Source organism: Protopterus annectens, chromosome 6.part0 (assembly GCF_019279795.1).
Source record: "Protopterus annectens isolate FY-2018-M chromosome 6.part0, PAN1.0, whole genome shotgun sequence".
NCBI classification, from domain to species: Eukaryota; Metazoa; Chordata; order Ceratodontiformes; family Protopteridae; genus Protopterus; species Protopterus annectens.
Window position 1 is genome coordinate 682270127 of NC_056737.1, and position 25505 is coordinate 682295631.

The window sequence follows — 25505 nt, forward strand, 5'->3', positions numbered from 1 at the left end:
CCCAGTATTACTGCTGCACAGATTAAAACAGCACTGTCCGAGGCCAAGAATACAGCTTTTATGAGTCCCGATAATATCCCCGGCTGTGTTCTACAGGAACTACAGAGTGAACTGGTACCTCACCTGTGTGCCCTGTTCAATCACAGCCTCACCTCAGGCTTTGTCCCTACTGAATGGCATACTGCTATAGTCATCCCTCTCCACAATGGAGGAGCGACTACAGTCCCTGGAACTATCACCCCATTAGCATGACAAGTCTGATATGCAAAGCTATGGAATGCATCATCATGGACCTAATAAAGAAGGATATAGGGAATCTCCAAACTCTGAATCCTGCACAGTTTGGTTTTGTGAAGGGTAGATCATGCCTACTCAACTTGGTTGACTTCATTGAGTCAGTCACCAGAGCTGTGGACGAAGACAAGGTGGTTCATACAGCCTGCCTTGATCTGGCCAAGGCTTTGATATCATTCCCCACTCAGGCATCACAGAAAAATTTACCAAGCTAGGCATCAACCCCTATATCACTAGGTGGGTTGCAAACTGGCAAACAGATAGACCCAACAGTGTGAAAGTAGCTGACTTCAAGTCAGACTGTTGACCAGTCATGAGTGGAATCCCACAGGGTTCGGTCCTGGGTCCACTCCTGTTTGGTATGTACTTCTCTGACATCCAGGCCAACACAAAGGGACTCTGGCTGACAAAGTTCACAGACAATTGCAAGTTGGGAGCTATTATTAACTCCCCAAGGGATGTTGACATCCTACAGAAAGGCCTTAATGAGACCAATGACTGGTGTCAGAACCATGGCCTTAAGCTCAATGCCAAAAAATGTGTCATCATCCCCTTTGGGAAAAACCCAGTTCCCTTGAATTACCACATCAATGGTAGTCCATTGAACACAGAAGGAATTATAAGAGATCTAGGAACACAGGTTGACAGTAACCTCTCTTTTGACCACCACATTGCCACTGTGGTCAGGAAGTCCTTCTATGCGGCACATCTCATTACTAAGGGTTTTGCATCCAGGAAAAAACAAGTCATTGTCTCCCTCTACTCTTCCCTCATTAGGCCAATCATCGAGTACAATTCCCCATTTGGCATGTACCTCACTAGACACCTGCAACAACTGGAGAGGTCACAAAAGTACCTCACAAAGAGGATCCACAGGCCTTAAACACGTGTTCTATATAGACAGACTCAAAAACTCCAACTATTCTCTGTCTCATATCACCTACTTAGAGGCAATCTCTGCTTGACTTACAAAGCCATGTCTGACCCAGCTCTGTTAGAAATGCTACATCTAAAGAAATCCTAATCCTTCCACACCACATACTCCAGAGACCTCAACATCATTACCATAATTAACAGAACATGCTGGAGGGACAGGTTCATAACCCAGAGACTGCCCATGCTATGGAAATGACTTCCCATACATGTCAAGCACAGCACCTCACTGGCCTTCTTCAACTGAAATCTTGATGAGTGGATGGGAAATAGAAAATTCACCCCGGTGATCACTCCAGTGGCTCTACTCGACAGAGGCACTAGGAACTTGGCACTATGACAGGGTAATCCTATGGGCTAGGCTTGTAAAGGCTCCAGGGCTATTAGCCTAGTACACACCTTTGAATCTATGAACATATTAATTGTTTGGCAGTGGTGCAATATCCACACCATATATTAATTGTTTGCTAATTGGTTTGTAGTGGTGTGGATAGTGAATTCCTGTAGCTTGTGTACAGTGATCACTGAAGGTGTTTTTGTACTCTAAATCAGCCACACAGTGAATATTCAGAGTTCAGATCACAAGTGTTTTATTTCTTTTTTGAGCTTAGTTAGTCAGGGAGAGCAGGCAAGCATGTCAGCAGAGGAGTATGGAAAGCTGACAAGGAGCCAGTTGGCTGAGAAGTGTCAGGCTAAAGGACTGGTGCAGAGAAACCTGACTAAGGCAGACATGATTGCAGCTCTGGTCACAGCTGCATCAGAAAACAGCAACCAGGAGGATGATCAGACTGACCGTGGAATGGACACCTCCGCCTTTGTGCAGAGGATTTAAAAATCCATCTGGAGCTAGAGATACTTGAGTTGGAGGCCCGGCATTTGGAAATGGAAGCTGTGGAAAAGAAGCGACAGAGGCAGCATGAAAAGGAGATGCTGACTCTTCACCAGAGTCATGGAGGTACTGGAGAAAGGAGTAAGTGGGCCCCAGAAGCACAAAAGGTCAGTAAATTTCTTCCACAGTTTACAGAGGGGGATAATTTTGATAGTTTCATTCATATGTTTTAGAGGGTATGTAAACAGTATGATGTCGACCAAAGGCTCTGGGTATGGTTCCTGACCCCCTTACTCCATGGTATAGCTGTAACTAATTTGTCCAAAATGTCTGACTGATTTAATTATAATGCTGGTAAGAACTGTTTGTTAGAATTTTTTAAGCTAACACCTGAAACTTATAGGAAAAAGTTTTGTGAGCATAGAGGCAAGGCAGATGAAAGTGTGCATGAATATGTTGCTGAACTGAGCACTTATTTTCATAGGTGGGTGAGTGGATGTCAGGTCACCACTTTTGAAGGACTGGAAAACCTTTTGGTGAGGGAACAAGCCCTTAGCACTTTGCCTGAGGACATGAGGATCTGGTTAGCTGATGGACAATGCGCTACTTCGGAGGAGTTGGGCAAGAAGGGAGACCTATACCTAGCAAGCAGGGCATCCCTGTACAGGAAAAGGACCCCTAGTACTGCTCATGGGTCTAAAGGAACCCATGGTGGGCAGCCCAGACTGCCCCAACAGAATCTGCCAGTAGCAGGGGAAGCCACTAGTCCATGTACATGTCCAGGACCTAGGGTTAAATGTTTTGAATGCAACCACTGGGGCCATGTGGCATACAGATGTCAATGGAGGCAAGGTGGGGAACAAAAGGTGTGGGAGCCAGTAAGTTGCAAAGACAAAATACCAGTAGTAGTTTGTCTCGAGACAACCGGGGTACCAAACTACTTTCCTGCAGATGCCCTGATTGGGAAAGATTTTGATGAGGCAGTACTATGTGTTAATGCAGTTATACACAGTCTGGCTTCAAGACAAGTATGTGGGTCTAGTAGCCTGGGGGAGACCCAGACCGACCACATACTTGCAGCTGGGACTGGTGAGGTGGTTACTTCAGGGAGGAAGCTATGCTGTATCAGTGAGACTGTGGGTGAGCCACAGCTGCTTGTGGGTACTGATGTTGCCTTCGACAGAATGACTGCAAGGGTAGAGGTGGGTAGTATTACCCAGGCTTACAGTGAGGCACCACTGTCAGAGGATGCTGGACTTCCTGTGGAAGGGGAGCTGGAAAGGGTTACAAAGAAAGATCTGAGACAGGCACAGCTCTCATACCCTACATTGCAAGGCCTAATGCAGGTAGCTAGTGAGGCACCTGATTCTCAAGGGAATGGGGAATCTGTATACTGGGAAACCAGGGTGCACCCACCTGGTGCAGCAGCAGGTGGATACAGGACCCCAAAGGTCTATTAGGCAGGCCCCTTATAGGGTGCCTGAGAGAGGCAAACAGACTCTGAGGGAGGAGATACAGGAGATGTTGGAACTATGGGTAATTAAAGAGTACAACAGTCCCTGTGTCTCCCCAGTGGTGCTGGTGCCAAAGAAGGATGGCAGCACTAGGTTTTGTGTGGACTACAGGAAATTAAATAGTCACACAGAGTCAGATGCTTACCCCATGCCTAGGACAGATGAGGCCCTAGAGCAGCTGAGTGCGGCTAAGTATCTTACAACCATTGATCTTACCAAGGGTTATTTCCAGCTGCCCTTGACTCCCAGTGCTAGGGAGAAGCCAGCTTTTGTGACTCCTTTGGACTTGTATGAGTTCACAAAGATGCCCTTTGGGATGTAAAATGCCCCAGCAAATTTCCAGAGGCTGGTAGATCATATCCTAGCATGAGCAGGAGGGTTTTCCCTTGCTTACCTGGATGATATTGCCATCTACAGCCATTCCTGGCAAATGCACCTTCAACATGTCAGGCGAGGTGCTGGGCAGACTACAGAGGGCAGGGTCGACCATTAAGCCCAGCAAATGTCAGGTGGGTATGGAAGAGGTTTCCTACCTGAGACATAGAGTGGGGAGTGGTAAGACCAGGCCAGAACCTGCCAAAGTAGAAGCCATTCAGGCATGGCCTGCACCTGTTACCGAAAAGCAGGTGAAGGCATTCTTAGGGACAGCAGGGTACTACAGAAAGTCTGTCCTCAGTTATAGTACCATAGCTGCTCCCCTCACAGACCTGACAAGGAAAAACAGACCAGATAAGGTAGTGTGGACCCCAGCATGTGAGCAGGCATTATAGAAGCTTAAAGAAGCTTTGGGAGGACCCTCTGTGTTAGCCAGTCCAGATTACAGTAAAAAAATTGTTGTGCAGGTGGATGCTTCGAACCATGGGGTGGGGGTGTACTTAGCCATATTTCTTCAGAGGGAGAAGAGCACCCAGTGGTTTATCTCAGTTGTAGGCTCCAACCCAGGGAGGAATGCTATGCAGCTGTAGAAAAGGAATGTCTAATCTAAGTGTGGGCACTGTAGAAACTTCAGCCTTATCTGTATGGAAGAAAATTCACTGTAGTTACAGACCACAATCCTCTAACATGGTTAAACAGAGCCAGCCAGCAAAATGCCAAGTTGCTAAAATAGAGCCTAGGGATGAAAACATATATGTCAATGCAGCACCTCAGTGGGAGTAGCAATGCCAATGCAGATGGGCTCTCAAGACAGGGAATGGGGTAAGGAATACTCAGATAGAACTAACCCTCTCAAGCAATGTTTCTCAAGGTCACTTGAAAAACTAGATTAAGATATGTGAAGGCTGCCAGCCTAGCTAGATAGAATTTTGTAGATAATTCTGTCATTTGTAAATATTAATGTAAGCCACATGATTGTTCTCTTAAATGTAAGGAAATTATGGTAAATGTTGAACTTTAAAAAGTAACTGCATTGCACTCTGCTGGAGGAAAGCTAATAAGTCAAGTATTGTATAATTGTTTGATCTCAAAACTCGGAGATGAGATGTCTGAATGAAGGAATTCTCCCTATTGTTTTGAGACCAGAGTTAATGGCTAGAATTTACATGTATAACGCCTTTTATTGCGCTGGATTCCTGACTAGCTGCAAGATCAAAAGGGCTGTTACACTCTTGAGTTTCTGTTAGCCTGGGAAACAGAAAATAATGATGTTATCTGAAATGAGCCAGTGGTACTGTATCAATTTAAGGACAGAATGAGAGAGAATCAGAGCATTTTGCATTTGTCTTCAGAACATCCAACATCACCAGCACTGTCTTGCTCTATATGTAAGTTTATTTTAGAATTGTTTGCTATTAGATATAGCTAGGAAATAGGAAGAATAGACTAGTTGTTTTCTATATTGATGTCAGAACTATTCTACTGTATTATTTTAAGCATTTTCCTGTGATCTCTGAACTCTTGACTAGCACTCTGTAGTAAGAAGTATTGCTTTGTGTCTTTATTATTTATTATTAAATATTTTTAAACCTTTCAACTGTGGCTGTTTTGTGTAGAGATAATTTAAGCTCTAGGGTACATTGCATGTATATAGTGATACTGTACAAAGCCACTCCAACATTCTTGCTGTTCAGTCACACTTACCAGTTGGATAATAATATTGAGCAGTAATAATTGGACACCCGTTTGTAAGGGCCTTATTAGTAGCTAATATTAGTGGTTGGTGATAGTCATTACTACCTTATAGCCTGGCAGGAAGGGGCGTAGCTGGAGAACTGGAGTGTCTGTGTTCATACATAACTCATATCTTAAAGTGTGTGTGTGTGTGTGTGTGTGTGTGTGTGTGTGTGTGTGTGTGTGTGTGTGTGTGTGTCAGCTACGTGGGCAGGAACACAAAGCACTGGTTGGACAGAGAGAGTGCTGGAGGTTTTAGCTTGACCACTAGGCTGAGATCTGTAGCCTATAGCTGTACCATTGAGGAGTCTTATTGGGGATCTGGAGAGAAAGGGAGAAACCAGCCCCTGACTGACTGTGATCTCTGTGTGCTCTTAAGGGAAATTCTACTTTACTGTGTGGGTATTTGTTATCATTCCCAATGTGGACACCCCTCACTGGTGTTAGTGGTGAGGATTGAGGCTCCTTGATTGCTGGGCCAGTGCACAGGCGTCACATGTGTACAACAATAAAACTATATTGTCAAGAAAAATACAAAAAAAAAAAAAAAACAGAACAAAAGATTAATGTGTTCTGAATAAAATATGTGTCTGTAGAAATCAGAATGCATTGAGTATAACCTGAACATTATTTCCTCTTCTTCATAAATAAACTGTACCACAATGTCAAATAAGTGAACAAAACATATTAAAGTGATCTTAAAGGAGTATGAATTAGCTGTAGCTAAAGCTAGCTCAATGTCAGTTTTAAGAATGTTTTATTAACTTTTAGTAATGTGATTTTTTGTAGTTTCCTTTTGTTTTATTTTATTTTATGTGGTCTTTAAGATTTAGGGTTTAATTAAATGTTTCTTAGAATACAGCCATTCACTGTATAATATTCCAATGTTGTAATTTTCTAGGCACATTTTGATTAATACTATAATTACTAGCATATCCATGCATGATATCTCCATTTACATATTTCTGAAAAGCCTTGAGCAGTTCAAGTGACCCATATTTACCAGACATGTAAGGGTTATTCCCCAAGTTTTATGAAGATAATGGCACCAATATAATATAGTATTTACAAACGAAATGCTGCACGAGCTGGTGAACCACAAGGTAGGAGCCCTAGTACCCAGAACCAATAAAATAAAAACAGTCAAACCAGTATAATAGGGCTGCCAGGACATAAACCAAAGTAAATAAAATTAGGATATCTACTCTCAAATAAATCCAACAACTGGAATCATACGAAAACTCTCTTTATTCAACCAGGGTAAGCACTTTCACTTCGGAGCTTCATCAGACCACTATACCATAATCAAATGTACAGATGCTTAAATACACCTAACAATTAAGTTAATAAAATGTAGATTAATCAATCAATCAATTAATCATTTGACAAATTCAAGATGCATAAAATCTGAAACACACTTTAAGACGCATCCAAAATACCCTTGAACAACACATACACAACAAGGTGTATCAAGAGCACATGAATCTAAAAAAGATATCTGCGAATAACTGATCTGCAAGGCTGATACATACTCTTAAGTCAAAAACTACTATATGACATGAAAATAATGTGTATATAACAAATAAAAATATATTAAAAAAGAAAAATATATATAAAATATAAATAAAAAATACACACACACACATATATATATTTAAGAATTTTCATTGACACACTCTCATTTATTCTATTTACATAACCTCCTTCTTCTCAGTGCTGGTTTAATGGACACCCTTTCATTTAAGCCAATCCCTCTATCTGCCCTTAACATAAAGATCCAATGCATCTCTCTATATTCTGTATAATTCTGAATATCTCCTTCTCTGATGCTTGGGATAATGGCCTCATCATGGACCTAATTGTTAGATGAACCCCTCCTGATATTATACAGATGTTCCCTCATCCTATCACGCAGTGGTCTGTTGGTCTTTGTTTAAGCAACACTGGCCGATTTTATGGGTTGATGAAGAGATAGGACAGATTGTAGGACAAACCCCTATGTTCAGGTTCAAGAATCATAGGAACCTGAAGAGGTTACTTTGTAACAGCAATGCAGGCACAGGTCAGGTGCCTTTTGGTCACACTGAACCTTGTTCCTCTTATAACTTTTGTATTCACATAAACACCTCAGATGTCTTCTATCATCCGGATTTAGAGAAACAGTTTCATTTTAGGGGGATACATAATTGTTCCACTCAACATGTGGTTTATTTAGCAGAATGTGGATGCTGTGAAGCCTTTTACGTAGGCAAGACCAACAGACCACTGCGTGATAGGATGAGGGAACATCTGTATAATATCAGGAGGGGTTCATCTAACAATGTTTTGTCCAAACACGTTATGGATTCAGGCCCTACACATACCTTCACATTCAGGGTTATTGAGGCCATTATTTCAAGCATCAGAGAAGGAGATATTCGGAGTTATATGGAATATAGAGAGATGCGTTGGATCTTTATGTTAAGGGCAGATAGAGGGATTGGCTAAACGAAAGGGCGTCCATTAAACCAGCACTGAGAAGAAGGAGGTTATGTAAATAGAATAAATGAGAGTGTGTCAATGAAAATTCTTAAATATATATATATATATATATATATATATATATATATATGTATTTTTTATTTATATTTTATATATATTTTTCTTTTTTAATATATTTTTATTTTTATATATGTTATATACACATTATTTTCATGTCATATAGTAGTTTTTGACTTAAGAGTATGTATCAGCCTTGCAGATCAGTTATTCGCAGATATCTTTTTTAGATTCATGTGCTCTTGATACACCTTGTTGTGTATGTGTTGTTCAAGGGTATTTTGGATGCATCTTAAAGTGTGTTTCAGATTTTATGCATCTTGAATTTGTCAAATGATTAATTGATTGATTGATTAATCTAGATTTTATTAAGAATCCAACCAAAAGAATGCCGTAGAACGGAAATGCAGTACTTTTCTTTAAACAAAACCACGAAAGTGACACCAACGAACTTCTTGAACGCTTTTATTACACAACCACATGCGTTTTCGTCCTGATACTCCAAGACTTCATCAGATAAACTGTTATAAAAAACACTCAAGCTTTATACTTTATTAATGCCACAATTAACCAATAAAATTCAAATTCATTTTTAAAAAAGAACCAATGAGTTTTCACATCTCATTAATATACATTCCTAATACCTTTTTCAAAAACTAAATGTTTAAAAACAAAAAACTCTGTTTTAAAAAATCTGTTTTACTTTTGAAGTATTGTTTGGAGGTTGACTTGACATCATTTATTATAACTTTGGGAAAGTTGTTCATTTGATTTAATGTAAATAAAAACTTTATATATATTCTTTTCTGTACATGTATTCGCAAGCTTTAAAAACCTTAGTCTTGTACCCCCTCTAGTGTCCAAAAGTTATATGACATACTAATTCTCATGAATGAGTTATTTAAAATTACGTATCTATAAATAATTAATTAAATAAATAAATAATGATTATATAAATAAATAAATAAATAATTAAATAATTAAATACTTAAAATTGTTGTTCTTCTAATCAATATTCTTGTATACCTTTTGTGAACTGAAACAACCCAGTGTGTGTGACTAAACTTTGTTCGCCTTCATTTTTAATATTGGTCCTATGGATAAATTTTCATTTAATCCAGGCTTTTTACAAGCATTTAAAAAGACTTGCCACCATAATTCCCGACTTTCTATAATCTCTTCCCATAAACCTCCCCTCACGTCTTGTTGTATTTGTTCTAACCCAAAAAATAAATATTTTGCTCCTTCACAATTTTTAAAGTGCCTATAAAGTGCGTTAGTTTCTTTTCTTTTTCCTATATCGTATATGTGCTAAACACTCTTTCCGTTTTTCCAATATAGAATGATTGGCAATTTTGACAAATTGCCAAATAAACCACCCCTTGGGTGTTACAATTAATTCTATCCTTACTTCTTATTAACCTCTTTCTACTTTCTATAAAAACGTCTTCCTTATTTAAAATATACGGACATTGAGCACATCTCCCGCACTTATATGTTCCTACTTTATTAATAACCTCTGTCTTTTTATACTTCCCATTTCCTTCTAACTTCTTCTTTATGTTGGGGGGGGGTTCCTAAAAGTCACTTGCGGTGTTATACTCTTTATCTCTTCTAAGTCTGTGATGGCAACAAATCTGTCCCATTCCCTCATGAAAATTTCTTTAACCTCTTTATTTAAGGTATTGAATTCTATAATTAATCTTTTGATGTTCTCATTTTCATTTACTGTCCTATTACCCATACCTTCATTATATACTTCTTTTCTTCCTTTTATTGGTTGAAATTTGTTTTTCCTTCCTTTCTCAACTTCATCTCTTATTGCATTAATGAAGTCTAGTGGGTAACCCCTCTCAAGAAACATTGCTTCTAATTTATTACATTCTTGATAGAAATCACTTTCATCACTTGTCATCCTTGAGCCTCTCACGAATTGGCCCTTTATAATATTTTTCTTGCAATGTTTTGGATGGAAACTATCATAGTGTATATATGAATTAACAAATGTGTTTTTTCTAAACACTTTAGTTTCAAAATTTCCATTTTTCTTATAAATTTCAACATCTAAGTACTCCATAACTTCTGTATTCATTACGTAAGTAAATTTTAAAAAATTAGTTGTTTGATTTATATAAGCAAAAAATTCATTAAATTTTTCCACACTTCCTATCCAAAACATTGCTATATCATCTAAAAATCTATGATAAAGGCACCAATATTGCCTAAAAACAGAATTTGTTATAAATTTCTCCTCCCATTTACCCAGTACAATATTGGCGAAAGTCGGGGCACAAGCTGCCCCCATTGAGACTCCTGAAATCTGCTTGTAGTATTCCCCGTTAAACATTAAATAATTGTACTTTAAAATAGAGTCCATAAGGGTCACTACAGTTACTTTTTCTTCTTGTGATAACTTCATATCTCCAAACACGCTTTCCTCAAATAATTCCATACCTTCAACATGGGGTATACTGGAAAAAAGATCTATAATATCTATCGTGACAAAAATTATATTTTCATTATATGTATTTGAAGACAGTTCTCTTAGGAAGTCCCAAGAATCTCTTAAAATTATGTCATTATTCATCCATAAATGTTTTACTTTGTTATCTACATATTTAGCTAACGGGGTAATTTTTGCCCCTTCTGCTGAAACTATCGGTCTTAAAGGGGGGTCCATTTGATTCTTATGAATCTTGGGTATGCCAAACATTGTTGCTACCCTTGGCTTTTTTACCTCTAAATATTTGTATGTTTTAATATCCATTGTTTTATCCATTAATAAATTTTCAAGCATCACATCTATTTTTTTGTGTGCTATTGCAACCTCATTTTTAGAGGCAACTGAATATTTTCTTTCATCTAACAAAATTGAATACATTTTAGTGTCATACATGGTGTTGTCCATGATGACAGTACCACCCCCTTTGTCCGGTTTCATCACCCTTATCTTAGTATTCCCGATCAATTCATTCAAGACTTCCCATTCTTCTTTCTTCATATTAGTCGTATATTTATTTTTACTCCTGTCCTTCTTTTCTAATTTTCTAATTTCTTTTTCCAAAACATTTTCGAAGTTTTTTATTTGAGGTGCTAAAGGTGGATTAAATACCGAACTTCTTTTTAGTTCGTCTGTTTCCATTCTGATTCCTTTCATACCCATTTTAGAAGCCAGAACACTTAAATTAATCTTTCTAGTAAATAATTTTAAATCCAAAATTGAACCTATCACATTTCCTTTCTTCACTGGGTTGTACTTCAATCCTTTACTCAATATTTCAAAATGTTCTTTCTTTAGAATCATATTACTAAAGTTATAAATAGTAAAACCCTTAATTTTACCTTTAATTTCATTCTCAAAAATTATAATGTTCTCATTATTTCCTACATTTGTGGGGACCAGGGTACTCACTAATAGTGTCTCCCCCTCCCCCTTCTCCCCCCCCTCACCTGAAAATTTCTTTCCGTATTATAAAATCCACAATCCTGATTTTCCATCCCCAAAGGTGGAAATTCAATGTCATACTTATATTCAATGTTCTTTCCTTCATTATTTCTTTTATTTATATCTTTACTGTTGTAATTATTCCTGAAATTTCCCCTCACATTCATTGTAGTTGGCTTGGGGTAACTAGTGTTGCTTGCATATTCTTTTATGTCCCTATTTAACTTTCCCATTTTCCGTTTAATGATGTCTTCGCATTTCAAGTCAATTTCCTCTCTCATTTTAAAATACTTCTCCCTCTCCTGTTTGATCTCAAAAATGAGGTCTTGCTTAATGTTGGTATCAAGTTCCTTAATTTCATGTTCTATAATATTTAATTTACTTTTCCTCAATAATACACTGTACAACTTCTAATCCACATTTGTTGAATACTTTTACTAAATTCACATGAAAGGAAGACCCTATTTGCACATTATTAGGGTATTTAAAAACCCTTAGTCCCTTAGGGACTATTTCCTTAATTATACATTCATTTAAATATGCATTCTCTATCCTTAATGTTCTAAATTTCAACATTAACACAGTTTATCAAGTTTTTCAATGTATGTTCTGCCATCATCACTCGTTTCATTGTCAATGTCACTTTCAATATTAAATAAATAATTCTTGTTTAACCACTCATTAGTGGTTTTGTGGTTCGGAAGAACAGTACCTTTAATATTTGACCTAGTTTTAGGTCTATCCTTGTCTCTGTTGTTCTGATAATTTTGTTCTCGATCGTCCTCTCCACAGTCAAGGGCCCTCGGTGTTCTCATGGGGTTGAAATTGGACATCTCCAGTTCTCCAGGGTCGCCGGCTTCCCAGTTGTCGCCTATAAGCTCCCTTTTCCTCTTTGCAGCTTGTCCGTTAGTCCCCTCATGAAATGAAACCTCCCTGCATGCCCTGCAACCAAGCTTAAGTAAATCGATCAGTTCCGTTAACTGACCTATGAGTTTGTTTGCCCCATCTCTTCCTGTCCTTCAATTCATCACCACCAAGTGCAAACCACTCTCCACAAAATAACTGAACAAACCAAGAATAAGTGCGGCTTTCACTAGTCACCAAGAATCCAACCAATAGGACCAATATTAAAAATGAAGGCGAACAAAGTTTAGTCACACACACTGGGTTGTTTCAGTTCACAAAAGGTATACAAGAATATTGATTAGAAGAACAACAATTTTAAGTATTTAATTATTTAATTAATTATTTATTTATTTATATAATCATTATTTATTTATTTATTTAATTATTTATAGATACGTAATTTTAAATAACTCATTCATGAGAATTAGTATGTCATATAACTTTTGGACACTAGAGGGGGTACAAGACTAAGGTTTTTAAAGCTTGCGAATACATGTACAGAAAAGAATATATATAAAGTTTTTATTTACATTAAATCAAATGAACAACTTTCCCAAAGTTATAATAAATGATGTCAAGTCAACCTCCAAACAATACTTCAAAAGTAAAACAGATTTTTTAAAACAGAGTTTTTTGTTTTTAAACATTTAGTTTTGAAAAAATGTATATTAATGAGATGTGAAAACTCATTGGTTCTTTTTTAAAAATGAATTTGAATTTTATTGGTTAATTGTGGCATTAATAAAGTATAAAGCTTGAGTGTTTTTTATAACAGTTTATCTGATGAAGTCTTGGAGTATCACATGTGGTTGTGTAATAAGGTTTTGTTTAAAGAAAAGTACTGCATTTCCGTTCTACGGCATTCTTTTGGTTGGATTCTTGGTGACTAGTGAAAGCCGCACTTATTCTTGGTTTGTTCTAGATTTTATTAACTTAATTGTTAGGTGTATTTAAGCATCTGTGCATTTGATTATGGTGTAGTGGTCTGATGAAGCTCCGAAGTGAAAGCACTTACCCTGGTTGAATAAAGAGAGTTTTCGTATGATTCCAGTTGTTGGATTTATTTGAGAGCAGATTTCCTAATTGGATTTACTTTGGTTTATGTCCTGGCAGCCCTATTACGCTGGTTTGACTGTTTTTATAATATAGTATTTATTTATTTGTTTTACATTTGATATTAAGCATAGTCAGTGTTCATTTTCTGCAGAGACCTGAGGAGGAAAGCTCCAGTTAATTGTTAAATGCATAATTTGAAATAATTAACATATTCAAACATTCACATGAGTAGCACAGGCAATGTTGAAAAGTAAAATACATAAACAGGTAGATGTATTACAGAAATATTATAATTTGATACAGGTGAATCAGTGATGTAAGGTAGATATGAAAGAGGAGGATATAGAAGTCGACTATGGAAGATTAGCCAAAGAGGAAAGGAAGCAGTGTTGGGGAAAATGACAATGAAGGAAAAATAGAACATTATCTAAAATGAGTTTATGCAGTAAAGAGGGATGAGAAAGAATAGTAGACTATCGGCTTGAAAGCCATAATCAGGTACAGGGTCCATTTGTTAGCTGAATTTTTAAATTACTGAGAAATGTTCTCAGATTGGAGTTATTCCTGAGGTCTGGTAAGATGGAATTTGAAAGTGTGTCTACATATAGACGGTAACACAGTAAAATGAATGACTATACTGGTTGAATAATTTATCAATTTACAGGAGGTAGTGCGTTTTAAAATACAGTTTTCTAGGTGGTGTATATTTGGAACTAAAGAATATAAGACTGGACATTTGTTATGGTTGTAAATAATCTTTTGTATGATTTTTAAATGGTGGAATGATAAAAGAGTGATTCAGCTTAAGCCAATTAATTTTAAGAGCATTGAAGTGGTGAGTTGAATTAGGTACATTTGCAGCAAATTTGACTACCTTGTTATAGATTAGTTCTAATTTGTGTAGGTGCACCTTTTGGATACTAGTTAGTATAGAGCAGGAGTACAGTAGAGCTGGTAAACGTATGGTTTGAGCTATGCTAAGCAGAGCTGGCTTCATTAGGAAAGGCTGAGGCTTATAATACATGACTAGCTTTTTTCATTTTAGAGATAATGTGCTGTGTCTGCTTATCCAATAACAGTTTGTGATTAATAATGACACCAAGAAGTTTGTGGTGTGTGACCTATTAAATGTTTGTGTTGTTTAAAATAACAGTAATATTACCTGAGTTAAATAAAAGTAGTTTTCTTTTGTTTGCATTCAGAAGAAGATGTGATTTTTGTAGCCACTGCTCAATTTTGCATAAGTAATTCTGAGTGATGTTTTGCAGTTGAATTATGGATTTGGATGGGCAAATTAATGTGGAATCATTAGCTTACTGAATGAATAGGTTATCTGGGAGTATAGTGTGCATTTTTTGAAGAAGATGGAAAATATAATTGGACTATGTATAGATCACTGAGGGATACCTATACCAAATGGAATGAATTCAGAAAGTAATTTTCTAATTGATGTTGCACATCCAATACTTTATCATTGCCCTTCTGAAATACTGTATGAATAAGCAACAAATCTCAAAACTATTTAAAATATCAAAAGTTGGTTCCAGTTCCAGAGCAGTAATTAATTTATCAGTATCAATTATTTGCCCAGCACTGTGCAATTTTCCCACATGTTGCAACTTTCACTTTTTATTCATAGGGCATTGTTCTCTAAATTAAAAATAAGTAACTTGAACTGTATTCAAAATGTTGTTTAACTACAACTAATTCCAAACATTCTTAATCCACACTATATACACATTATTATAGTCGGGCATACTTACAGTCTCTTTTAACGTCTTATATGAACACTCATGGGTTTTTTCAGGGTCTATGATTTTTCTTGTCTTTCACCCCTTTGGTCCCCCTGCTTACCATCATATTTTGTTCCACTGCTTCCATTTTCAGTCTAGCAACTTATTCCTTTCTGTGATAATAATAATTTCAGCTTCTACTCCTCTAATACCTATATAACCCATACTCCGTTTCCTTGTTTTTTGTTCTCTTACTCTTATTCCTATTTCCCTTACTTTAATCTTGCTTTTATTTCTCCTGTCACACACACACACACACACACACACACACACACACACACACACACACACTACACTCATGACCTCTAAAAAAATACTTATTTTTCATCCTCCCCCCCATTCCTCTTCTCCTCCTCCTTATACACTGTTTGAATGTTTCACTCTGACATTTGCTTTATGAGTAATAAAGTCACTCACTTATATCATGTCATCATGTTTCAGTGCTACATGATATTGTATTTATTTTGTTTTGCTGATGGTATATGTGTATTATTCTACATCATATGTACATTAATATTTGTATTAATCCATGTATTTACAGTATATTTTAATATGTCAGCTTTTACCTATGTATATTTATTTTCAGTTCTTATATGTGTGGAACCTTTCTCACTGGACCACCACTGAAAACAAATGTATCCAGTCTGACTTTCCCATTAAAAAAATGTCAATAAATGAATAAATTAATATAATTGTAAGATCAATTTTGACTCCTTATCTCTTGTGTCTTTCATTATGGACTACTTCATCTATACCTGGTTTCTGTTTTGTTTCCATTTTCTCATTATGGCTTTTTCTTTGGATTTCTGGAAAAACAGATTGATCCTTCATATTTATAAAGATTCTAATATGATATTAAAATACATATTATGGTTTTCAGAACATCTGCAATTAGAGAAAAGGAAGAGATGGAGCTGTCCACTGCTGAAGCAAGTAGTGTGTCCCACCACAGGACGGCATTAAATAATCTATACAAGACTTTCACAACTTTATTGTTAACCCTTTTCCAGAGTTCCACTGGTATACCATTTGTACCTGATATTATTTTCCTTGTCCTCTGTTATTTAATTGCTACCCAGATTATTTCCTCTGTTATTTTTACAAATAAGTGACTCTTGTCTTCCTCGTTGATCTGGAGGAGGTTAAGCTCTTTCAGAATCCCCCCATCCTTTTAATTTGCTTTTAATACTTCATCTTTTTGATAACATTTTTTGTAGAATTTAACTAATATATTCTTATTTTTATGGGGTTGGTTTCAACTTTACCTGTTTCTTGCTATATTAATTTAACTATCATGTATTCAAATTACACTTTACTCTAAGTACTTGTCTTGTAAGCTACCTTGTATTGTAAGTTATAACATCTTTTCAGCTACATTGTTTGTGCTTTAGATTTCATATTACAAATAGTGTTTCTGCTACATCCTGGATTATTTATTTCTGCTCATTTTTTTCTAACAATACTTTTCCTTTGTCATCTAGTGCTAGTTCACAAGTATAAATGTCACTGATATTTTGACATACTCACATCTTCACTCAGAGACAAAGCTTTTTACATTATTATTTTGTGCTTGTGATAGCATTAACTGTGGATACTTTTAATCCATATCGGTTCATAGGTAAGTATTAGGCTAGCTGCTCTTGAGGGCATTTTTAAGCCTGACTAATTTCCCCTTTGTGCTCAAATTATCCTGTCCCATTTGGCTAGAGATTGACCCTACCTTCCCATGGTTGATAATTATATATCGCCTCTAATAAGAGTAACTAGGATCATACCATATATAATTGGAGGGGACAAATGTATGGGAAAAAGCATTTAGGAGCTGCCTCTGTCCATTAGTAGTACAGAGAGCAGTCCTAGGGTAAATTTTCTGTTTTCCATCCATGGATCCAAGTTGTGCTTGAATATGGACAGGGATGAATTTTGTTTTATATGGATGGGGAATCTGTTTCAGAGCAACAGTATCCTTTGTAAGAAATACGTGCCCCTCCAGACAATTCTGCTGCTGCTAGATCCATAGACCAAGTATTTTTGATGTCATTTGACTTATTGACATGCAGTAAATCCATCAATATTGGGTCAGAGGATGCCTTGCATGCCAGACACAGGTCACCTCTTAGCAGTTTGTAAGATACCAAGTGTAGTGTTCAGGTAGGATATGTTGTTTAGGCCTTGTGTCCTTTTAGTAAGCTATCTCTGTGGTCTTTCCAGTTGTTGCATGTGTCTAGACAGATGAATGTCAAAGGTGGCATTATATTCAATTATTGCTGTAATGACAGCTATACAAAGGAGAACAATTATATCCCTAGATGTAGACACAGTCCCTTTGTTTATAAGCTGTGCAATATAGAAAGACTTTCTTACAAGAATGGACACATGTTGGTCAAATGTTAGTTCCTTTACACCAAATCATGAAAAAGTGGCTCAACTCTTAGAAACATATTGTTGATGTGGTAATTCCTTAGTTTAGATGACTTCCCAAAGGATACAATAATGTTGTGTTGGCACCAGTTATTTATTTGAGGCAATCCCTCCTGCAGGATGGCCAAGTCATTTGGGGATTTAAAGACTGCTGCTAGCTTGCAGTCACCTGCATACTTAGTCAGCTAGAGCTTTTTGGTAATGGCTTTTACTTCAAGTAGATGCCAAACAGAAGATGTCCCAGCCCAGAACCCTGAGGGATTCCACTTGTGACTGATGTCTTTGTGGAAGTAACTTTCTCTGTTTTGATTTCCTGCATCCTATCTGTGAGCCATCTGGTAGTCCAGCAGGTGACATAGCGGGATTATTCCCAGTTTATTTAGTTTTTCTACTATACCTGAGTGGGGAATTGTATCAAAATTTTTAGACAGGTCAAGGTATACAGTGTGTACCAATTTGCCTTCATCCATTGCTTTGGTGACATTTTCAAAAAAGTCCACCAGGTTGAGTAAGCATGACTTGCCCTTAATGAAGCCAAACTGAGATGGGTTCAGTTTTTGTAGGTTCCCTATGTCCTGATTGATTAGTTCCATGATACTGTAAGTCTTTCCATGGTTTTGGATATGAGGCTGGTCAGACTTATGGGTCTGGGGAAGGTCCTCCCTTATGAAGTAGAATGACTGTAACTGTTCTCCATTCATTTGGTACAAAACCTGTATGGAGCCTGAGATTGAGCAGTGTTGTTAGAGGTGTAGTTCAGTTGTGCCTCATGCTATTTAAGATGCATCATGGAATATTGTCAGGACCCTTCAATGCAGTATTTATAGCTTTTGAAAGCACTTTTAAGACTTTAAGGTATATCTTGAGGGACAGACAGAGGGGAGACATGGGTAAAGTAAGAGCTAAAGTTATCAGTCAGTAGATTTGCTATATCTTATTCTCAGTGTAGGTGACATTGTTCACAATCAGCTCAGAGCATTGCTGCATTGTGCTTTTGAGAGTGTGAACATAACTAAAAAAACGTCTTGTAACTGTCTATAGCTTGGATAGCTGTTTTATCCTTAAACTTAGCTTTGGTGGATTTTTATTAAGCTACTGAGTTTTGTTTATTTCAGTGGCAAGGGCTCTAACAGTCTAGGAATTACTCTTCTTACTTATGGTCAAAATTATTTTCCTTTTATAATAAAGCTTGTTGATATTATGGTTCCACCATGGGTTTGTTTCTGTGGTTTGTCCCAACCTTGTTCCCATGGGATATAGTGCATCTATGTAGCTGTTTACATGCTGGTACAATGTGCTTTCAATGACTTACTAAAGCATGAATTTCCTTTTCAATGTACAAATTTTGAAGTTTACTTGCAAAATTTTCTTACTCATGTGGATACAGTTTGTTTTAAAAGCTTAGAAAATTGTATGACATTCTCGATGGAAAAACACTTGATTATTTTACTCATAGCCATAATGATCTAGAAACTGCTTGGAAAGATCATCTTCAAGACTTACCAACTACTATTTTTAGAACAAAATTATGTACCCTTAATGTTAACGATTGAATTGAAAGTAATTCTTAATTAACACAGATTAATTTGAGTATTGGGTTAATGGTACTGTTACATTAGATACTCATATTAATGTGGACTCAGAGCAACCTAATGGCACCAATAGTGATGAATTAATACAGAATACACTTAAAATTAAAAAAAAAAAAAGAATGGTTAAAATAAATTAAATAACTGTTTGGTAGTCCTTGACAACAGTGTCAAGCAGGTAAATAAAAAAGGAAAAAAATAGGCAAGCATTACATTTAGTAATAAAAGGAAAGGAAGACTGGCTAAATCTAAGCTAATTGGCTATTCTGAGATGAATGCTGAAGCTGACTCATACTATTTATTTATTTATTTACATTTGTTGACCTGGAGTGTCTGACTGGACGTTGGTCCATTTTCAGTGGAGGCCCGGGGAGAAAAACTCCACAGTTAAAATATACAGACAGTGGTTACATTGGATTTACATAGCAATTAACAATCTGATCAACATAGCAATTAAAAATTACAAACATAGTTACAGATGAAGAGCATAGTACATCAGTAGACAACTTGAATCTTTATCATCTGCAAAGTACATAACAGACATTAGCAATTGTTACAATAAGAAGTTCCTGCTGTATAATAAGTAGTTATGCTTATGAGCATCCAAGCTTGCTATAATCAAGGTAGTTAGTGGGGTGGAAAGAAAGCTAGTGGGTGGATGGGGTGAGCGATATTAGGGGGGGGGGGTTTGCAAGGGCATAGCCAGCATGTTTTTAGGTACGCTTTTAGTAAAGTTTTGAAGTGGATGCATGATGGTACAGAGGTAATTGTGGGTGGGAGGGAGTTCCATAATTTGGCTATGGTACAAGAGAACAGTGCTTCTCAGCAGAGTTATTGGCTTTAGTGACCTGTAAGTGATTTATGTTGTTGGATATTAGTGGTCTGGTGGAGTGATAGGGTTGGAGTAGATTCTGGAGGGATGGGACTTTTAGTGGATGGTTTACTAGTTTGTGGGTGAGTGCAAGTTGATACCATTGAAGGAGGTGAGGGAGTTCAAGCCAGCCCAGTTCAGCAAGTGAGAGACAGTGGTGACTACGGTAGGATTCCCCTGTGGCAAATTTGGTGATTTTGTTGTAGCAGGTCTCGAGCTTGTTTAGATCGCACTGCCTTAGGTTGGTATATATTGGAGAGGAGTCCATATTAGATGAACGAAAGTTTATCTTAGTGAACACTCACATGAGCGAATATTGCAGAACTCAAAACCGCAATTGTAAGATTGCGGTACAGTGAAGATGGGAATATTTGTCCTTTCCTCACTGTAGTGCGATCTCGGAGTTGGAAGATATATATTTAGCGGGGGGTGTGTGGAGGGCACAGCCCCCCACAATTGCAGTTTCGAGTATCTGGATATTGGTTCATGTGAGCGTTCACTAAGAAGAACTTTCGTTCATCTAATATAGACCCTTGGAGAGGCATAAAGTAGGGTGGAGATGTGGTGGGAATTTGCTACTGAAATCTTTGCTGCTTTGGTGAGAAGTTGCTTATTTCTGTATAATGTTCCTAGTTTTTTGTGGACTTTTTTTATGGTCATGGATATGTGAATGCCAAATTTTAGTTTATTGTCTATTTCCACTCCTAGCAATTTGGTGTGTTCTGTTGGGTGTATAGTGGTGTTGTCTTTTGTTGTGATGTTAAAGTGAGAGTTGTTTTGAGTATGTTTGGTGGGTTGGAAGATGAGTAGTTTAGTTTTGTTTGGGTTGAGTATTAATTGGGCATTGGATAACCAAGTTTAAACAGAGGAAAAGGCTTCCTGTGTGACTTTTGTGCAGTTTGGGTAGGGACTGGGCTGAGCAGATGATGGTTGAGTCATCTGCGTATTGTATGAGTGTTCCATGTTTGGTGGCAGAGGCTAGATTATTGCTGAAAATAGAGAAGAGTAGGGTTCCAAGGATGGATCCTTGGGGAACCCCTATAGAGATAGGTAGTTGGGGAGATATGTCATTCTGCCATACAATGGATTGTTGGCGATCAGACAGGTAACTCTGAAACCAGTTGGCGACTGATTGAGAAGGATAGGTTATTGAGGACAGAGATGAGTTGTTTGTGTGGGACCATGTCAAATGCTTTAGATAGGTCTAAGAAAGTAGCAGAGGAGAGATAGCCATTGTTTTTATGCTGAAGGAGTGTTAGTAAAGGAGAGTAAGGCAGTGGTGGTGCTATGGTTTGGTTGGAAACCATGTTGAGTATTGGAAAGGAGGTTGTTAGTAAGGAGGTAGTCTGAGACCTGAGAGTAAATGCATCTCCCTAGTATTTTGGAGAATGGAGAGAGAATAGTTATGGGGCGGTAATTGGTTAGTTTTGTGGAGGGGCCACCTTTGTGGAGGGGAATTATATGTGATACTTTCCATAGTGTGGGAACGTAACCTTATGACAGAGATCAGTTAATCAAGATGGATACTGGGTAGGCTAGAGCATCAGCTGCGATTTGTTGGCATTCACTTGGGAGGTTGTCTGCTGCTAATTTGGTTGGCTTAAGTTTAGTTAAGAGTTTTTTTATGTTGGAGGTAGGAACAGGAGAAAAAGAAGAGACAGTGGGGAGATTACTAGTTGAAGGTGTGGGTTGGAGGGGGGTTGTGTTGCCTAGCTAGTGATAGTATGGTTTGTGTGAAGTGTGTGTTGAATGAGGTAGCAATATTTTTGGAGGAGTGAGGGATGTTAGGAGGAGGGGTACTGACTTTACCTGGGTGGGGGATGGAGTTTATGGAGGACCAGAATTGTTTGGGGTTGTGTTGGGAGGAGTCTAGGGCAGACTGGTAGTATTGGAATTTGCCCTGTTTTATTAGCTTTTTGACTCTATTGTGTAGTTCTAGGAATTTCTGTCTAGTTGAGGGGGTTTTGGTTTTGCACCAGTGGTCCCAGGCTTTATTCCTGTTTTCTCATTTCTGACTTAGTGGTTTTCTGTAGCCATGGGGAGGGTTGTGCTTTGGTTCTGAAATGTCTTATGGGGGCGTGGTAATTAAGGATGCTCAGGAAGGTAGTATTAAAAAATTCAATTGTGTCATCAAGACTGAGGTACTTTAGAGGATGCCAGTTACATTCTTTGAGGGATGAGATGAATGTGAGTGGGTTAAAGATTATTTTTTTACGTATTTGACGGTAGATGACAGGTTTAACTTGGTATAGGTGTTTTTTTAGTAGGAATGTTGGGGAGTGATCACTGAGGCTATCAGATAAGCAGCCTGCTATATATGACTGGGGGCTCTTGCTGACTAGTATCCAATCCAGGGTAGAGTGTGTGCTTGTTGGAGTTTTTATTTATCCTGGTTGGTGACTGGACTAGTTGGGTGAAGCCATGAAGGTTTAGATGATGGGTTTGATGGTTGCCAGAACAGGATTGCCAGTCAATATTGAAATCACCTAAAATTATAGTTTATTGGGGGAGATGGTGGGTAGTCCAGCTGAGGAGGTTTTGTAGTGGAGGGATGTTTTGGCCAGGTGGGAAGTAGCATCCAATTATGTTGATGGTTTTATTTTGGTTTATTTTCAGGTTGGTACATATTATTTCTTCATTGCCTATTTGTGGAGCTGATGATTTTAAGATCTGGATGTTTAGATGCTGTTTAAATATTATAGCTATACTGCCTCCTTTCTTGTTTAGCCGGTCTACTCTTAGTATGCCATAACCGGTAGGGAGGATTTGCCCACTTGTAATATAAGGTTTTAGCCAGTTTTCTGTCAGGATGACTATATCTGGGGAGTACAAGTCTATGGTGGCATGGAGTTCATGGACCTTGTTGGATATACTTCTAGTATTTAGGCTTAGTAGAAGGAGGTCACTTGGTTTTCTATTGTCTATGATTTGGGAGAAGTTGTGGTTTCTAGTCTGATTATGAGAAGTGGGGTTGGAGATGGCAGGGCCAGGGTTGGGGTGGATGTCTCCACTTAGGGCTAGTTTTGATATGCATGAGGTTATTAGTTTTCTCAGTTTTTGAATGTATTTGTTTATTAGGGAAACTTTATGAATGTGCTCTGTGGGTAATAGGTATGGTGGGAGGGTTACTATGTTAAGTTGTAGGGTTGCTTTTTGTTTGAGTAATATAGTTGATAGAATATGTGGGGGTGCATAGGAATGGTTCTTGAGTTGGTGGGAGGGGAGCTGAGTGAAGTTGAGACATGAGTGGTGGTGTGAGTAGTAGTACAGTGGTAGTGTTTGAGTGGGGGAATAATGGAGTTTTGGTAGGATGTAAGATATGCAAGGAGAATGCATGCAGTGAGCATAGGTATGGTATGCTTATACATGTTAGCTGAGGAGGAGGGATAGTAGTGGAAAGATGGAGGAGGTAGTGTTGGGTTTAGTGCCATGTTTGGCTGTTGGAAAGATGGGAGGGTTTGCGTGTGTAATAAAGGTAGGACCACTAGGGATGGGTGGGAATTGGGGGCAGGGTGGAGAGTGAAGCAAGCAGAGACCCTGTTAGTTCCTCTTACGAGGGGGCTGGAAACAATCATGTAACAGAGTAAACTGATATAAGAACATATGATAGTGAATGTGGAGACTCGGGTAGGTACCCTGTATTTCCACAAACTATCAGTTAGCTGTGCCCCACTTCAAGCAGGATTAGTAAGTTTTATGGTAGGGCTGAGCATAAAGTGCTCAAAGGGTGGTTGTAGTTTTAAAAATGGTGCCTGCCACGGGTAATATTTATTAACTTTGGGATTGGCTTAAGGTAGTAAACAGGGAAGGGGGTGGGGGAGAACAAGGGTGTGAGCAGGCAGTTCTTTTGTACTGCTGCTAATGAGCCAAGATCCAAGCAAAGACAAGTTTGTGTTTAAGAAACAATCAGACTTGACCAAGGACTGCTCTGAAGCTGTAAGTCATTTCTTAACCATTTCTCAGGTGGAAAAATAGGATAACCTTGTATCAGTAGGCTACTGTGGTCCCAATTTAAATTAACAAACACACAGTATTTGATCAGTTCTGGATACTATTTGCTATCAGAAGGGAATAAAAGAGAAAATGGAAGATGAGTGTGTGTGTGTGTGTGGGGGGGGGGGGCTGCTTACAAGCCAAAGCAGAGTGCTCTCCAGGGGATAATGAATATTAGCACCGACAGGTAGACACATACTCAAAGTTAACTTTAGCTGTTTGTGTTTGCAGACAGTTCAGACACGGACTGCACTTTTCTTATAACAATGTATCCACCGGTTGAATAAAAGATAAAGGTGGTACAGCAGCTGAATACTTGTGTTACAGCAGCTGAATACTTAGAGTGCTGTTAGGTTGGAGAGACACTGAGCTCCTCATGGGGCCTGTAGCAGAGTGATTACTGTCAGGGTATACTTTATAATAATATAATATTAATAATGTTCAGTGGACCATAGAGATTGTACTCTATGACTGATTAAGACTGTTATATCTTGATCTGCCCTTCTTTACCTGAAGAGCATGACACTGACTATTTTGGAACTGATAATTCAGACTACAGTTTAAACATTGATAGGTGTAGCTTGCCTTCTAAGAATTCCACTGATGTATTAAAAACTGATAACCTTGACGACAGATCATTCCAAGAGAGAAGAATAAACTCTCACCTAAGTATTCTGCAGCTGTTACTGAAGTCTGGGATTCTTCTAATCTTTTGTTCCCTGGTTATAACCAAATTGAGTATCTTTGGCCAGCTAAGAATTGAGAAGGTGCATTACTGTTAATTTATTATCATTTTATGTTTAAATTAGTTTCAGTTGATATTTCTTTAGAAACAGTTGTTGTGGATATTCAAGACATCCTCTAAACTGAGACAATATGAGTTACTTGCACTTATAAGAAATGAACTGTGGATCCCTTAACTCACCTCCAATATTTTGAATCATACATTCAGCACATGTGTACTTGATTATGGTAGGAGCTCTAACCCCTCCCCCAATGAACTGGAATACCTATACTTTGAATCACAAATTAGAACAGGATTTCTTGGACATGGTAGCATTGTACAACTTGGAACAGCTAGTAAAAGAGCCTATCAGGGGCAAAACATATTCTTGACATTCTTATGACAAAGTGCAAATGCAGATTATCCAGTCTGACTTCAGGCCCACATTTAAGTAAGTTGGATCATAGCTGTCTGTGCTTTAATGTTTCCT